The sequence below is a fragment of the Melozone crissalis genome, unplaced genomic scaffold, assembly GCF_028551555.1.
Source record: "Melozone crissalis strain CALT ecotype California unplaced genomic scaffold, PUWL_Pcris_2 ptg000032l_1, whole genome shotgun sequence".
Taxonomy (NCBI): Eukaryota; Metazoa; Chordata; class Aves; order Passeriformes; family Passerellidae; genus Melozone; species Melozone crissalis.
In genome coordinates this window covers 4,451,314-4,456,681 of record NW_026535810.1, presented here as the reverse complement: position 1 = coordinate 4,456,681, position 5,368 = coordinate 4,451,314, and the positions used below count along the sequence as shown (strand labels likewise).

Below are 5,368 nucleotides of genomic sequence, written 5' to 3'. Positions count from 1 at the left end.
TAATTAATTATATATAATATTATAATTTATTTTATTCTTAGTTATATATTATTTACATTATATTAATATTTTTAAATATTTTGTATTGTTTATATTATTTTACATAATTAATGCATATAATTTACAATTAATTTTATTAATTTATATTTCTTATGTTTCATGTATTTCATTGTTTGTCTTCTTCTTCTACAATTGCTTCTCCAGGCAAAGTATCTTCAATCCACTCCATCCTAATTTCCTTTTGGAAAGCCAAGATGGAAAACCACACCAGGATAAGTGAGTTCATTTTGGTGGGGTTCAAATCCCACCCAGGATCCCAAGTCCTTCTCTCAGTTCTCTTCTCCACAATGTACTTTGTCACTGTGGTGGGAAACATCTGCATGATCCTCATCATCAGGATGGAGCCCAAGCTGCACACCCCAATGTACTTCTTCCTGGGGAACCTGTCCACCTTGGACATCTGCTATTCCTCTGCCATCACTCCCAGGGCAGCCCTGGCATTCTTGCTGGGCAGAAGGAGCATTTCCTATGCTGGCTGTGCTTCCCAAATGTTCTTCTTCTCTCTCTTTGGCACAACAGAAGCTTTTTTCCTGGCTGTGATGGCTTATGATCGCTTCACTGCCATCTGCAACCCGCTGCTCTACCAGGTGGTTATGAGCAGAAGGCTTTGTGTGCTCATGGTGGTGGGCTCCTATCTGTCACGCTGCATCAACTGCACCATCCAGACAGGCTTCACCTTCAGCCTGTCCTTCTGTGGGCACAGAGAAATCAAGCACTTCTTCTGTGAAGTTGCTGCAGTGATCCACGCCTCCTGCTCCAACACCCTTGTCAACCAGCTCGTAATGCTGGCTGTGTGTGGACCAATAATTGTGGGCACTGCCCTGGTGGTTTTTGTCTCCTATGCTTATATCATCGTCACAATCATCCAAATGCCTTCAGCAGAAAGCAGGCACAAGGCCTTCTCCACCTGCTCGTCTCACATGGTGACAATCTGCTAGTTCTTTGGGACAGTGTTCTTCATGTATGCTCAGCCTGGAGCTGCATCCTCACCCAGCAAGAGCAACATCATCTCCATCCTCTACACTGTTGTTATTCCCATGCTGAACCCTTTCATTTACACCCTCAGAAACAGGGAGGTAAAAGGGGCTCTGAAAAAACAGTTAAAGAGGAAAGGGTTTTTTAAGCACCATTCCTGAAGCTGAGAATGAGCACGGGGTCCAATTTGTAAAATAAAGGACATCAGGACCTGAATGTGAAATAAAGGACAGAATGTAAAATTAAGCACATCAGGACCTGCTTTCAAGAGTCTTTTGTGTTCCTAGATGGTCAGTAAAAGCAGGATATATAAACAAATCTATGACAATCTAGTAATTGTTATTTCAACTAAACAATTTTTGATAGGATGTAGGATATCCTTCAATGGGCAATATGTTTGATTTCTATGAAATTATTTCATAAGTTTACATCAATTACACTTAAATCATTGATGCTTACCCATAAAACCAGAATAAAAATAAGAATTTAAAAGTAAGGTCAATTAAGTAAGCCAAGACCACACATCTGTTAAATGGCTGATCACAGTGACACACAATTTTGACATTTTCTTTTACATTCTTGTGAACAAAAGTAGAGAGAGAACGGGGCATGAGGGTGCAGGGGCCAGAGAGAACGGGGCGTGAGGGTGCAGGGGCAAGAGAGAACGGGGCCCGTGAGGGAGCGGCGGACAGAGAGAGCGGGAGCCCGAGAGAGAGCGACTGACAGAGAGAGAGCGGGGCCGTGAGCGAGCGGGAACCGTGAGGGTGCGGAGTCCATGAGGGAGCGGAGGTCTGAGGGAACGGGGCCCGTGAGGGAGGGGTGGCCTGAGAGAGCGGCGGTCTGAAGGTCTGAAGCGGGGGCCGTGAAGGAGCGAGTCCGTGAGGGAGCGGGGGCCCTGATGGAGCGGAGGCCCTGAGGAAGCGGGGCCGTGAGGGAGCCGCGGCCTCAGGGAACGGGGGCCTGAGGGTGCGGAGCCGTGAGGGAGCGGCGGACAGAGAGAGCGAGGCCCGTGGAGGTGCGGGTGCCTGTGGGAGCAGGTCCGTAAGGGAGCGGGTCCCGTGAGGGAGCGGGAGTGTTGAGCGGAACGGAGTTTTGGAGAAGGGCCAGGCGGGCCTGGGTTGTGGGTGCTGCCCGCTGGGTTGGAGCCAAGCCGCCGCTTCCTCCCCGGCTATGGGAGCTGGCCATGAGCGCGGGCGGTGCTGCGGTGATGCAGCCCCAGGCATGGGCCGCCTCTGCTGCAGAGGGGTGATGGCACAGCAACACAGCCCTGATGTTGTCTCTCTAACCAGGTGGTGGGACGGGCTTCGTGGGCAGAGCCCTGACCCAGCTGCTGCGGAGCCCAGGGCACCAAGTGACCCATGTGTCACGAAGAGGGGGCACGGATCGGATCAGCTGGGTATGAAATGAGAGCTGTCACAGCAGGGCGAGTGTGACAGGGCTGAGAAACCAGGCTGCGTGCCGTGGCTTTCCATGGCATGGAGGGGAGGTCTGGCTCCTCTGGATGTCCTTTTGCTGGTGTTCCGTGGGTCACAGTCATTAGAATGGGTACTGCTGTAGCTCCAAGAAACAAAATCTTCTCCATTCGTGCTGTCTCTGCAAATGCCAGGAAGAAACTGGGTGAAGTTCTTGGGAGCCTGCTCTGCTTATTTGCAGGGAAGGCTTGATCAGAGGGGTGGCCTGATTTGTCATGTCTGTCACTCCTGCCCAGGAGGAGCTGTCCCACTCCGGGCTGCCCCTGTGCGAAGCTGTGGTCAACTTGGCTGGTGAAAATGTCCTCAACCCTTTCCGCAGGTAACTTGATGTTCCATAGTGCTCTTGGGATAAGGTGGAGTATTGGAATATGAATCCCAATATTATCAGTCAGATGGTGCCTGGGCCAGTCTGACCCTCGCTGCTGGGCCAAAGGCAGCGACTGTGGTGTAAATCACCCCAGAGATACCTTGGCTGCTGGAGATTGCAGCTGGGCACTGAGCAAGTCCAGGCTTGTCAGGAACTCCGTTCACCTCAGGAGAGAGAGCTTCTGGCGATGGTGAAGAGAAAAAGGAGAGGATTGCGCTGGAGGGTTTAATGTCCAGAAGTTTATTCCATGGTTACAGAGGTCTGGACGGGAGCAGCTGCTCCAGCAGAATGACGAGCACATGGTCTGATCACCTTTTAAGCTCCCGGGGCAGGGGGAGGGGGGGGGACAGCTGAGCACCAACCAGGTGAAAGGGGCACGGTCTCAAGGGACGAGGGACACCTAGACATAGGCCAATGACCCCTGGGCATAGGGGCATCTTTTGAACTTGACCAATCACACGATGCCTTGCTGGAATGTTAAGCCTGATTGACACAACACACTAAGCAAGGGGGCGAGGGGGAAGGGAGAGGCATATAGGCACACCTGGGAAAGGGACCCAGAAGCTTAAGACACACCGCAACATCTCCCCCTAGTTTTGTTTAAAAAGAAGAGGGCTGTGTTTGTGGTGCAGAGTGATTGCCAAACTATGGTTGGTAAATCAGTTCTTCCTCTACAGGAGGGTCAGTGTTTTCCACTGAGGCCTCCAGGTCATCCATGGGAGCACTGAGGGCTTCCAAATGGTAGACCTCAGGAGGGGGAGATGAGCTTGAAATTAACTTGAAGACCATGCGTTTGATTAGTCTAAAAACAATGCTAAAAACTACAATAACTATAACTAAAATAAACAGCACTAAAAACACAGTTTTCAGAATAGATCCCAACCAGCCCGAGAGTCCCCAGCCTTTGAACAGTCCATTCAGTCCGTTGTCAGTTTCTCTCTTGATGTCCGAGAGCCTTTGTCAAGGTAGTCCATATGTGGTTTGGGCTGCGGCACTATGCAGGAGATCGCAGGTGGGATAATCACGAGCAGAACGAGAAGCAGGCTCGGTCTCATGGCATCTCGAGGCTACACACGAACAGTGGGATCTAAACTGGTACAAAAACTTGAAACAAACATATATTACAAACTATTCCAGATAGGAGGCTTAAATGGAATTTCCTCCAGAGAACGCGTGCGGCGTTTTCTTCTCCAGGCAGCATGAGCAACCTGGGGTGCTTCTGCAGATTTCTCTGAGACCTTGGGAACATAGGGCTTTACCCATTTGGAAGGAACTCACCTTAAACCAGAGGGGGTGGACACACAGGCGTATCCACGTCCCCAAGTAACCAATTTGAAAGGTCCCACCATTTTCCAAGTCTCAGGGTCTTTTACTAAAACCGGAGGCTTTTCTTTCATCAACCTGTGACTGCTCCCCCCAAAGTGGCGTAGGATGGGTGGATTCAGGCTGTCAAAAGAACAATTCAGAAAATTGATTGTGAATAGCGCCCTGGATAACCGGATATGGGGAGGTTCCACCTTCAGAACCTGCTGCTGCTGGTCCAGGACCCTTTTAATATCACAGTGAGTTCTTTCTACAATGGCTTGACCTGTAGGGGAGTAGGGGATGCCAGTTTTGTGCTCTACTCCCCATTGCTGCAGGAAGCTCCCAAATTCCTTGGATTTATAAGCAGGCCCATTATCAGTTTTCAGCTCCTTGGGGGTGCCCATGAAAGAAAAAGCCTGTAAGAGGTGCTTAATAGCATCAATAGATGATTCTCCTGTGTGGGCAGAAGCATAGACCGCTCCAGAAAAGGTATCTACACTAACATGAACATATTTTTGCCGTCTAAAAGACTGTATGTGTGTTACATCTGTTTGCCACAGTTCACAACTGTTCAGTCCCCTTGGGTTTGCTCCCGTACTCACTGCAGGGAGTGCATGTTGTTGGCAATTTGGGCACGTGGCCACAATCGCTTTGGCCTGTTCTCGAGTGATTTTAAACTGACGAACCAGGCCAGGTGCATTTTGGTGGAAAAGCTGGTGGCTGATTTTTGCCTGTTCAAAAACATTTGGGAGAGTGGCCATCACTGCAGGTGCAGCAAGAGCATCTGCCCTTCTGTTGCCTTCAGCGATAAACCCTGGCAAGTCAGTGTGTGACCTGACATGCATCACATAAAATGGTTGCTCTCGGTGAGTGACTAACTTTACCAGTTTTGAGAGCAATTCGAAAAGTGCGATGTTAGATACATCTTGCAGTATTGCTTGATCTGCTCTGGATACTACTCCTGCCACATATGCAGAGTCTGTAATCAGATTAAATGGTTCTGAGAACCTTTCAAAAGCCCTAACAACCGCAGCCAATTCAGCAACCTGAGGTGAACCTTCCACCTCAGCAATGTCTGTGTCCCACTGCTGGGTTTGAGGATCCTTCCAAGTCACAACAGACTTGTGGGACCTCCCAGACGCATCTGTAAAGACAGTCAGAGCCCTTTTTAAAGGTCTCCTACTTAGAG

At 49.6% G+C, this 5,368-nt stretch overlaps 1 pseudogene; it reads left to right on the top strand.

Moving 5' to 3' along the window:
* The first annotated feature begins 251 nt into the window (after positions 1-251).
* On the top strand, positions 252-1,196 carry LOC128940077 (olfactory receptor 12-like; annotated as a pseudogene).
* The last annotated feature ends 4,172 nt before the right edge of the window (positions 1,197-5,368 follow it).